The sequence below is a fragment of the Pseudophryne corroboree genome, chromosome 9, assembly GCF_028390025.1.
Source record: "Pseudophryne corroboree isolate aPseCor3 chromosome 9, aPseCor3.hap2, whole genome shotgun sequence".
Lineage (NCBI taxonomy): Eukaryota > Metazoa > Chordata > Amphibia > Anura > Myobatrachidae > Pseudophryne > Pseudophryne corroboree.
In genome coordinates, this window is record NC_086452.1 from 106,369,871 (window position 1) to 106,382,666 (window position 12,796).

Below are 12,796 nucleotides of genomic sequence, written 5' to 3' on the forward strand. Positions count from 1 at the left end.
CCACACCACCAACTCCCTCAGTGTCAATTTCCAGAGGGGAAGTCGGAAGACCACTTGTACTACTTCCAGTAAGCAATTGACTGTCCAACAGTCCTTTGCGAGGAAGATTAAATATCACAGCAGTCATCCTGCTGCAAAGCAGATAACTCAGGCCTTGGCAGCCTGGGCGGTGAGAAAAGTGGTTCCGGTATCCATCGTTAATTCAGAGGCAACTATAGACTTGATTGAGGTACTGTGTCCCCGGTACCAAATACCATCTAAGTTCCATTTCTCTAGGCAGGCGATACCGAAAATGTACACAGACCTCAGAAAAAGACTCACCAGTGTCCTAAAAAATTCAGTTGTACCCAATGTCCAGTTAACAACGGACATGTGGACAAGTGGAGCAGGGCAGACTCAGGACTATATGACTGTGACAGCCCACTGGGTAGATGTATTGCCTCCCGCAGCAAGAACAGCAGCGGCGGCACCAGTAGCAGCATCTCGCAAACGCCAACTCGTTCCTAGGCAGGCTACGCTTTGTATCACCGCTTTCCAGAATAGGCACACAGCTGACAACCTCTTACGGCAACTGAGGAAAATCATCGTAGAATGGCTTACCCCAATTGGACTCTCCTGGGGATTTGTGACATCGGACAACGCCAGCAATATTGTGCGTGCATTACATCTGGGCAAATTCCATCACGTCCCATGTTTTGCACATACCTTGAATTTGGTGATGCAGAATTATTTAAAAAAACGACAGGGGCGTGCAAGAGATGCTGTCGGTGGCCCGAAGAATTGCGGGCCACTTTCGGCATTCAGGCACCGCGTACAGAAGACTGGAGCACCACCAAACAGTCCTGAACCTGCCCTGCCATCATCTGAAGCAAGAGGTGGTAACAAGGTGGAATTCAACCCTCTATATGCTTCAGAGGATGGAGGAGCAGCAAAAGGCCATTCAAGCCTATACATCTGGCCACGATATAGGCAAAGGAGGTGGAATGCACCTGACTCAAGCGCAGTGGAGAATGATTTCAACGTTGTGCAAGGTTCTGCAACCCTTTGAACTTGCCACACGTGAAGTCAGTTCAGACACTGCCAGCCTGAGTCAGGTCATTCCCCTCATCAGGCTTTTGCAGAAGAAGCTGGAGACATTGAAGGAGGAGCTAAAACAGAGCGATTCCGCTAGGCATGTGGGACTTGTGGATGGAGCCCTTCATTCGCTTAACCAGGATTCACGGGTGGTCAATCTGTTGAAATCAGAGCACTACATTTTGGCCACTGTGCTCGATCCTAGATTTAAAACCTACGTTGGATCTCTCTTTCCGGCAGACACAAGTCTGCAGAGGTTCAAAGACCTGCTGGTGAGAAAATTGTCACGTCAAGCGGAACGTGACCCGTCACCATCTCCTCCTTCACATTCTCCCGCAACTGGGGGTGCGAGGAAAAGGCTAAGAATTCCGAGCCCACCCACTGGCGGTGATGCAGGGCAGTCTGGAGCGAGTGCTGACATCTGGTCCGGGTTGAAGGACCTGCCAACGATTACTGACATGTCGTCTACTGTCACTGCATATGATTCTGTCACCATTGAAAGAATGGTGGAGGATTATATGAGTGACCGCATCCAAGTAGGCACGTCAGACAGTCCGTACGTATACTGGCAGGAAAAAGAGACAATTTGGAGGCCCTTGCACAAACTGGCTTTATTCTACCTAAGTTGCCCTCCCTCCAGTGTGTACTCCGAAAAAGTGTTTAGTGCAGCCGCTCACCTTGTCAGCAATCGGCGTACGAGGTTACTTCCAGAAAATGTGGAGAAGATGATGTTCATTAAAATGAATTATAATCAATTCCTCCGTGGAGACATTCACCAGCAGCAATTGCCTCCAGAAAGTACACGGGGACCTGAGATGGTGGATTCCAGTGGGGACGAATTAATAATCTGTGAGGAGGGGGATGTACACAGTGAAAGGGGAGAGGAATCGGAGGATGATGATGAGGTGGACAGCTTGCCTCTGTAGAGCCAGTTTGTGCAAGGAGAGATTGATTGCTTCTTTTTTGGTGGGGGCCCAAACCAACCAGTCATTTCAGTCACAGTCGTGTGGCAGACCCTGTCACTGAAATGATGGGTTCGTTAAAGTGTGCATGTCCTGTTTATACAACATAAGGGTGGGTGGGAGGGCCCAAGGACAATTCCATCTTGCACCTCTTTTTTCTTTCATTTTTCTTTGCATCATGTGCTGTTTGGGGACAATTTTTTTGAAGTGCCATCCTGCCTGACACTGCAGTGCCACTCCTAGATGGGCCAGGTGTTTGTGTCGGCCACTTGTGTCGCTTAGCTTAGTCACACAGCGACCTTGGTGCGCCTCTTTTTTTCTTTGCATCATGTGCTGTTTGGGGACAATTTTTTTGAAGGGCCATCCTGCCTGACACTGCAGTGCCACTCCTAGATGGGCCAGGTGTTTGAGTCGGCCACTTGTGTCGCTTAGCTTAGTCACACAGCGACCTTGGTGCGCCTCTTTTTTTCTTTGCATCATGTGCTGTTTGGGGACAATTTTTTTGAAGGGCCATCCTGCCTGACACTGCAGTGCCACTCCTAGATGGGCCAGGTGTTTGTGTCGGCCACTTGTGTCGCTTAGCTTAGTCACACAGCGACCTTGGTGCGCCTCTTTTTTTCTTTGCATCATGTGCTGTTTGGGGACTATTTTTTTGAAGTGCCATCCTGCCTGACACTGCAGTGCCGCTCCTAGATGGGCCAGGTGTTTGTGTCGGCCACTTGTGTCGCTTAGCTTAGCCATCCAGCGACCTCGGTGCAAATTTTAGGACTAAAAATAATATTGTGGGGTGTGAGGTGTTCAGAATAGACTGGAAATGAGTGGAAATTATGGTTATTGATAATACTATGGGATCAAAATGACCCCCAAATTCTATGATTTAAGCTGTTTTTTAGGGTTTTTTGAAAAAAACACCCGAATCCAAAACACACCCGAATCCGACAAAAAAATTTCGGTGAGGTTTTGCCAAAATGCGTCCGAATCCAAAACACGGCCGTGGAACCGAACCCAAAACCAAAACACAAAACCCGAAAAATTTCCGGTGCACATCACTAGTCACTCTGTACCCCTTTCTCTTTTAATTCCTTCGGTGCCCATACGAATGAGAATTTGAAGAGAATTCTTTGGGAACAAGGGAACCCATCTGATCAATGGATTGGTGACATTTTTTGTGCATATGTTTAGCACTGTTTGAATGATTTCCACACTTTTTACTTGCAATGGGGCAGATGTATTAACCTGGAGAAGGCATAAGGAAGTGATAAACCAGTGATAAAGCAGTGTTAAGTGCAAGGTGATAATGCACCAGCCAATCAGCTCCTAACTGTTAATTTACATATGGTAGCTGATTGGCTGGTGTGTTTATCACCTTGCATTTATCACTGGTTTATCATTTCCTTATGCCTTCTCCAGGTTAATACATTTGCCCCTATATTTCTTGTTCACACTTTGGGACTGTTGGGAGGTACGCATTACTGAAGTTCTCCTTTGAGTCTCTTAAATCCACAGAGCCCGTGTGAATTATTTTATTATATGAATGATAGAAAATGTCAGTTCAGGGGCAAAGAAAAGTTGACTGCATTGTGGCAAGATTACATTTAATGATACAAGCAGTCAGGTGGTTATATTTCTGAAAATATGGGCTTCATGACTCAAATAAGGTGTTTCTGTGATTTAAGCAAAATAATTTAAAATATGGGCAATCTATTCATATATAATATTTTTTTAGAAGTCTCCTTATAAATCATAGAGTATTCATTCAACCGCTTGACAGGCAAATGATTGTGAGGCGTTAGAGTTGTCTGCCTGTGTCAAGAGTATGACTAAGTCAAACATTAGTTTTGACAGATGCCAAAGAGAAAAGATCGACAATGGAACATATATTACCACAGTGGTATATGATGCTGTTGTTTGATTTTGGTAGGAAAGTCCTTCTGTTGTCAGAGTGCTTATTATGGGCATGTGTAAATAGGTAGCAACTGTCCTACGAAACAGAGTGGGATATAGAGAGTGACGGAAATAGAGAGTGCGTATACAACTTCCTTTACTTTGGAGATGTTTTCCAATTGTGTGGCGCATGTACACGGTGCTCATCGGCAATACTTCTACAGGCAAATGCTTCACAAATCCATTCACAGGGAAAGAGTCCTTAATGCGTGCTAGTGTCAGGAAGAAATGAGGCCAAATGGGGTCACAGAAAATGTGGATTACATTTAAAACTGATCAGTAACTAATGGGATTATTATAAAGAATCAGGTCAGTATTTCAGAGTGTGATCCTGAACAAAGACAGCAATGCCAATGACAGTGACTGGTAAGGGAAGGATAGTTTGGTCCTAGGCCTTCTAACTGAGTCTAATGTGACCAGCAGGGCCGTTTCTAGACAATTTGGCTCCCAGTGCGAGATTTCAAAATGCGCCCCCCCCCCATTGCTATAAAAAAAAATTGCGTGCCCCCCCCATATAGCCAGAAAAAAAGCATGCGCGCGCTCCCGACAAGGCTGTGTGGCCTGATTGAAATGGGCGTGGTCTCATTACAGTGGGCGTGGCCTCGTCTGATATCACGCCCACCACAGGGGGAAAAAATAAAAATAAAAAAGTCCCCTTTTTACACATTACACCAGGCAAGTGTCCCCATATTACACAGCGCGGCAGGCAGGTGTCCCCATTTTACAAAGCGCGGCAGGCAGGTGTCCCCATTTTACAAAGTGCGGCAGGCAGGTGTCCCCATTTTACACAGTACGCAGGCAGGTGTCCCCATTTTACACAGTACGCAGGCAGGTGTCCCCATTTTACACAGTACGCTGGCAGGTGTCCCCATTTTACACAGTACGCAGGCACGTGCCCCCATTTTACACAGTACGCAGGCAGGTGTCCCCATTTTACACAGTGCGGCAGGTATCCCCATTTTACACAGTGCGGCAGGTGCCCCCATTTTACACAGTGCGGCAGGTATCCCCATTTTACACAGTGCGGCAGGTGCCCCCATTTTACACAGTGCGGCAGGTATCCCCATTTTACACAGTGCGGCAGGTGCCCCCATTTTACACAGTGCGGCAGGTATCCCCATTTTACACAGTGCGGCAGGTGCCCCCATTTTACACAGTGCGGCAGGTGCCCCCATTTTACACAGTGCGGCAGGTATCCCCATTTACACAGTGCGGCAGGTATCCCCATTTTACAGAGTGCGGCAGGTATCCCCATTTTACACAGTGCGGCAGGTATCCCCATTTTACACAGTGCGGCAGGTGCCCCCATTTTACACAGTGCGGCAGGTATCCCCATTTTACACAGTGCGGCAGGTGCCCCCATTTTACACAGTGCGGCAGGTATCCCCATTTTACACAGTGCGGCAGGTATCCCCATTTTACACAGTGCGGCAGGTATCCCCATTTTGCAGAGTGCAGCAGGTATCCCCATTTTACACAGTGCGGCAGGTGTCAAGTGGGGGGAGGGAGGGGGAGAGAGAGAGAGAGAGAGAGAGAGAGAGAAAAAGAATACTTACAACTTGCCGCTCTTCGGGTCCCGCGCGCCGGCCGCCTCCTCTGTAGATGGTTATCTCCAGTCCTCCTCTCCTCCCCCCGAGCGCTCCTGCTCGGGGGGCGGGGCTTCGCGGAATGACGCGTTTGCGTCGTGACGTCACGACGCAAACGCGTCATTCCGCGAAGCCCCGCCCCCCGAGCAGGAGCGCTCGGGGGGAGAGAGAGGGAGGAGAGCAGTGGTCACAAAGTGCCGCGGCGGGCGCCCCGTGCGGTTGCACGGCTCGCCCGCCGCTAGAAACGGCACTGGTGACCAGTTTTCGGACTATTATAAAATCTGAGTTGAATAAATTAACTGACATGAAGGGTGCGCTTTAAAACATTGATTCATTATTTCAACCCATGCAACTGCCACAATCAATCAAGTTGGGCATTTGGCGGCAAAGCATTATGTAGAGGATGGAAAGGGTCATACTGGAGACTCTGGTCTTGGGATGCAATCAATATTTGCTGGCTGTTGGGATCCTGGCGGTCAGGATAACGATGGCGGAATCCTGACAGCCGACAAGGCCGTCAGCTGGAATCGGGTGCACAGGGGCTATTCCTACTCGTGGGTGTCCACGACATGTATAAAGTGAGAATAGAACCTGTGGTGAGCACAGCGAGCCACCGTGCCCGCAACGTGGCGAGCATAGCGAGCCCGCAAGGGGACTCTTAGCGCTCACCTCGCTGCCGGCATTCTGGCGAGTGGTATGCTGCTGTCGGGATCTTGACAGCCGGCATCCCGCCTGCTGGTTAATAGTATGTGTTCCCTGGTCTCGATGCTCCTGCCCATTTTTGCTTTTCTATCAGCTTATTCCTTTCCTGTGAATCAGGGACCATCTTCTCTTTGTAAAGTTAAGTTGTCTAATGAATTCGCCTTGTGGTTGGTTGCATTTAAAAGTGTTAAGTTATTCTCAATGTAATTTTTGTCTGTTTTTGTCTGACTTCTCAACTGCTGCAAATTGACAACATACTCGTTTTCTTCAGTTTAAAGACACATTGTGTATCATGTACTTTGTTATATAAGACACAATAAAGCTTAGCTCTATGGGGCAAATTCAATTACTCTGTGGCTAGTTGTCAGCCTGGACCTACTAAATCAGGACCTGCATCCCTGCGCATTAAGCCTCAGATGTTGCACTTAATGCTGATTTTGCCTTACAACCTCAGGAGCTGAGAGGAAAAATCCATGTAAATGCACTCTCTGGGGTTTAATGCTCGGAGAAACCCAAAGATTCCAGCACTTAACATGGAAAAAAATCTATGGGTTTCAATTTGATACCCACGGGTTCACCATGTGGGGAAAATGTTGATGTAATAGCTCCAAGCGTTAAATACAGAACTTTACCGGTGAGGCTAAACACGGAGTGTAATTGAATATGCCTCTAGGAATCAGTTACTGCACTTTATCCATCGTCTGCAATTTTGCCCACGAGTCCTGGCCTTAAACTCTGGTCTCTAGCCAAAAAGTTATTATCATCTAGCATCCCCTCTCCAACCAGTTAGCAAAACTGCCAAGGTCCTATTTCAGGGAGGAGAACTCATTGCTGATGCTTTGAAGCTTCTTGTCTAGACTTTCAAAATCAAGAGAAGAGAAGGAAATATTCAAACAACGCTGTATCAGTCATGTCTCCGTCAGTGCCTCTGACAATAACTGACACAGTGCTGTTTAAATTTCTACACTTGTCAACACTCCACGAAGAAAAGGAAGAAGAAGTGATTCTCCTGGTCTGACTCTGTACTAGTTGGAGGATGTTGGGTGATAATTATATTTTATTTGCAACTGTCCTTTAATATACAATATAAATGGCAATAGCGGGCCCAAAACAGAGAGGCTACAATTAGTTTCTCCCAGACAGTTGCTGGCTTGCAGGCATATATCAGCATGATTTGAAGATGGAGCAATAGTTATCTGGTACTAACAGGTCAAATCAAAGAAAAGAGCAGTAGCTGCTTAATCTTTATATACATGAAGTGGGTGCTCATATTCATTTAGTTCCCAGCATATTGTGTAAAGCAGATGAGTTGGCAGCACTCTAATTAAAGGTGAAACAGTGTCACAAATGTATTAACATTAACATGCAGGCAATCTTCCAGCATTCTATAACTTGACAAAGGGGGTCATTGTGAAATGGATATATCAGCAATACTGCTTAACAAATCTGGGAGTTATTGGAAAGTGATCCTGCCTGGCCAAGCAGCAGGATCATTAGGTATATGGATGGCTTGCACAGTCCACACGCGGTATGGGTAATTTACAGACAGTAGAATAAAGGCCAGCACTGCTTTTATGTTTGTGCAAGTGTATATCGCCAGTGCAAGTGTGCGAACACATGTGTACGCCGTGCTAGAAATATCCCTCAGCCAGCGTGCGAGGGGTATTTGTAGCACATTCTTACCTCACTCATCATCGAATGTTTTTACCACCGTAAGCCCAAGACTTACTCCTCCAGTGCGATCAGAACAGGCTGATCAGATCCAGAGCTGACGTCACATACCTCACTGAAAACGCTTGGGAATGCCTGCGTTTTCCCTGACACTCCCAGGAAACGGTTAGTTACCTCCCACAAACGGCCTCTTCCTGTCGATCAGCATGCGATTAAAATTTCTGCACCAGTCTGTCGCTGCTTGGCGATGCCTGTTGTTGTTTGGCGACGTGCATGCGCATTGCGGTGCATACACATGCTCAGTCTATCGATAATCGCCCGCTGTGTGAAAATGCACAGCAGTGATCAGGTCTGAATCGGGCCCTATATCAGTGTAGTCATCATGACATTTTGTTACAAATGTATAACTTGAACTTGATTTCTTTTTATAACCAGATAAGGCTGCTTTTAGCTATCTGCTTAACCATGGCCACACATTAGTTCAATCAAATCCTCAAATCACCAAGCATTCACACTTTTGGGGAATCAGGATTTTTGGGGTTTATGATTTTGTCAAAGTAAACGGGATCCGGACTGAAAGTCGACAGTAACTAGGTCGACAATGTCCAGGTCGACCACTATTGGTCGACAGTGACTAGGTCGACAGGGTGTCTAGGTCGACAGGGTCTTTAGGTCGACATGAGTTTTTCACTTTTTTTTTCTTTTTTTTAACCTTTTCATACTTAACGATCCACGTGGACTACGATTGGAACGGTAATCTGTGCCGAGCGAAGCAGTAGCGGAGCGAAGGCACCATGCCCGAAGCATGGCGAGCGAAGCGAGCCATGCGAGGGGACGCGGTGCACTAATTGGGGTTCCCGGAAACTCTACGAAGAAAACGACACCAAAATAACATTAAAAACTCATGTCGACCTTTTGACCTGTCGACCTGGAACATGTCGACCTAAAGACCCTGTCGACCTAGACACCCTGTCGACCTAGTTACTGTCGACCAATAGTGGTCGACCTAGACATTGTCGACCTAGTTACTGTCGACTTTCAATACCACACCCAAGTAAACACACATTGCTTATTGGGGAACAAAACACTGAATTAAATATTATTAAAAACATGCAAAAATATTTTAAGTAGTAGTTACATGTAGGAGAGACAACACACATAGAGGTAGATGTATTCAATCTTGGAGAGAGATTCAGTGGAGAGAGATAAATTACCAGCCAATCAGCTCCTAGCTGTCATTTTTCAAACACAGCCTGTAACATGACAGGGGCCGATTGGCTGGTAATTTATCTCTCTCCCCTCTATCACTCTCCAAGGTTTAGTACATCTCTTTCACAGGGCCTGATTCAGAGATGTATGCAAATGTATTTATTATTTATTTATTACCAGTTATCTGTATAGCGCACACATATTCAGCAGCGCTGCATTTGCAGCTGCGTATTTGTAGGCTGCGGCTGTATGTACATATTCTAATGTCGCAGTCGCTGGGAGTTGTGTAGAGACATCCCTATTTGGTGTCTCTGACCTGCTGCTTGCATGCAATCAGTGCCAGATTAAAGTCCACTTGGGCCTGGAGCTGAAATGTATGAAAGGCCTATTGTGTGCAGAGGTGTGACAAGCGCTGTGGTGGGGGTGGGCTAAATAGGGGGTATGGTCTCTGCCATGGGTGCAGGTATCTCCATGGAGGTCATAGCTAATGCCTACCTTCAACCATTTAATAGAGATGCAGAACAACAGACCCATACACACATACATACAGTGGTCATCGAAGTGGGAATTTAAAGTGGGGGTATGGGAAATGAGATGGGATTACTGTTGCGCGTACCAAAAAAGTGGAGTGTGTCCTTAAAAGTATATGCATCAGTGTGCACCCTCCTAGTCTGTATATGCATTAGTATGCCCCCTATAGTCTCTATATGCGTCAGTGTGCCCCACTCCCCTCCTAGTCTCTATATGCGTCAGTGTGGCCCCCTCCCCTCCTAGTCTGTATGTGTATTAAGTGTGCCCCCCTCCCTTCCTAGTCTGTATGTGTATCAGTGTGCCCCCCTCCCCTCCTAGTCTATGTGTATCAGTGTGCCCCCCTCCCCTCCTAGTCTGTATGTGTATCAGTGTGCCACCCTCCCCTCCTAGTCTGTATGTGTATTAAGTGTGCCACCCTCCCTTCCTAGTCTGTATATGTATTAGTGTGCCACCCTCCCCTCCTAGTCTGTATGTGTATCAGTGTGCCCCCCTCCCCTCCTAGTCTATGTGTATCAGTGTGCCCCCCTCCCCTCCTAGTCTGTATGTGTATCAGTGTGCCCCCCTCCCCTCCTAGTCTGTATGTGTATTAAGTGTGCAACCCTCCCCTCCTAGTCTGTATGTGTATTAAGTGTGCCACCCTCCCTTCCTAGTCTGTATATGTATTAGTGTGCCACCCTCCCCTCCTAGTCTGTATGTGTATTAAGTGTGCCACCCTCCCTTCCTAGTCTGTATATGTATTAGTGTGTCACCCTCCCCTCCTAGTCTGTATGTGTATTAGTGTGCCACCCTCCCTTCCTAGTCTGTATGTGTATTAGTGTGCCACCCTCCCTTCCTAGTCTGTATGTGTATCAGTGTGCCCCCCTCCCCTCCTAGTCTCTATATGCGTCAGTGTGGCCCCCTCCCCTCCTAGTCTGTATGTGTATTAAGTGTGCCCCCCTCCCTTCCTAGTCTGTATGTGTATCAGTGTGCCCCCCTCCCCTCCTAGTCTATGTGTATCAGTGTGCCCCCCTCCCCTCCTAGTCTGTATGTGTATCAGTGTGCCCCCCTCCCCTCCTAGTCTGTATGTGTATTAAGTGTGCCACCCTCCCTTCCTAGTCTGTATATATATTAGTGTGCCACCCTCCCTCCTAGTCTGTATGTGTATTAAGTGTGCCACCCTCCCTTCCTAGTCTGTATGTGTATTAAGTGTGCCACCCTCCCTTCCTAGTCTGTATGTGTATTAGTGTGTCACCCTCCCCTCCTAGTCAGTATGTGTATTAGTGTGCCACCCTCCCTCCTAGTCTGTATGTGTATTAAGTGTGCCACCCTCCCTTCCTAGTCTGTATATGCGTCAGTGTGCCCCCCTCCCCTCCTAGTCTGTATGTGTATTAGTGTGCCACCCTCCCTTCCTAGTCTGTATGTGTATCAGTGTGCCCCCCTCCCCTCCTAGTCTCTATATGCGTCAGTGTGCCCCCCTCCCTTCCTAGTCTGTATGTGTATCAGTGTGCCCCCCTCCCCTCCTAGTCTATGTGTATCAGTGTGCCCCCCTCCCCTCCTAGTCTGTATGTGTATCAGTGTGGCCCCCTCCCCTCCTAGTCTGTATGTGTATTAAGTGTGCCACCCTCCCTTCCTAGTCTGTATATATATTAGTGTGCCACCCTCCCCTCCTAGTCTGTATGTGTATTAAGTGTGCCACCCTCCCTTCCTAGTCTGTATGTGTATTAGTGTGTCACCCTCCCTTCCTAGTCTGTATGTGTATTAGTGTGCCACCCTCCCCTCCTAGTCTGTATGTGTATTAAGTGTGCCACCCTCCCTTCCTAGTCTGTATATGCGTCAGTGTGCCCCCCTCCCCTCCTAGTCTGTATGTGTATTAGTGTGCCACCCTCCCCTCCTAGTCAGTATGTGTATTAGTGTGCCACCCTCCCCTCCTAGTCTGTATGTGTATTAGTGTGCCACCCTCCCCTCCTAGTCTGTATGTGTATTAGTGTGCCACCCTCCCCTCCTAGTCTGTATGTGTATTAGTGTGCCCCCATTCCCCTCCTAGTCTGTATGTGTATTAGTGTGCCACCCTCCCCTCCTAGTCTGTATGTGTATTAAGTGTGCCACCCTCCCCTCCTAGTCTGTATGTGTATTAAGTGTGCCACCCTCCCCTCCTAGTCTGTATGTGTATTAAGTGTGCCACCCTCCCCTCCTAGTCAGTATGTGTATTAGTGTGCCACCCTCCCCTCCTAGTCAGTATGTGTATTAGTGTGCCACCCTCCCCTCCTAGTCAGTATGTGTATTAGTGTGCCACCCTCCCCTCCTAGTCAGTATGTGTATTAGTGTGCCACCCTCCCCTCCTAGTCTGTATATGCATCAGTGTGCCCCCCTCCCCTCCTAGTCTGTATGTGTATTAGTGTGCCACCCTCCCCTCCTAGTCAGTATGTGTATTAGTGTGCCACCCTCCCCTCCTAGTCAGTATGTGTATTAGTGTGCCACCCTCCCCTCCTAGTCTGTATGTGTATTAGTGTGCCACCCTCCCCTCCTAGTCTGTATGTGTATCAGTGTGCCCCCCTCCCCTCCTAGTCTCTATATGCGTCAGTGTGGCCCCCTCCCCTCCTAGTCTGTATGTGTATTAAGTGTGCCCCCCTCCCTTCCTAGTCTGTATGTGTATCAGTGTGCCCCCCTCCCCTCCTAGTCTATGTGTATCAGTGTGCCCCCCTCCCCTCCTAGTCTGTATGTGTATCAGTGTGCCCCCCTCCCCTCCTAGTCTGTATGTGTATTAAGTGTGCCACCCTCCCTTCCTAGTCTGTATATATATTAGTGTGCCACCCTCCCCTCCTAGTCTGTATGTGTATTAAGTGTGCCACCCTCCCTTCCTAGTCTGTATGTGTATTAGTGTGCCACCCTCCCCTCCTAGTCTGTATGTGTATTAGTGTGCCACCCTCCCCTCCTAGTCTGTATGTGTATTAAGTGTGCCACCCTCCCTTCCTAGTCTGTATGTGTATTAGTGTGCCCCCCTCCCCTCTTAGTCTGTATGTGTATTAAGTGTGCCACCCTCCCCTCCTAGTCTGTATGTGTATTAGTGTGCCACCCTCCCCTCCTAGTCTGTATGTGTATTAGTGTGCCACCCTCCCCTCCTAGTCTGTATGTGTATTA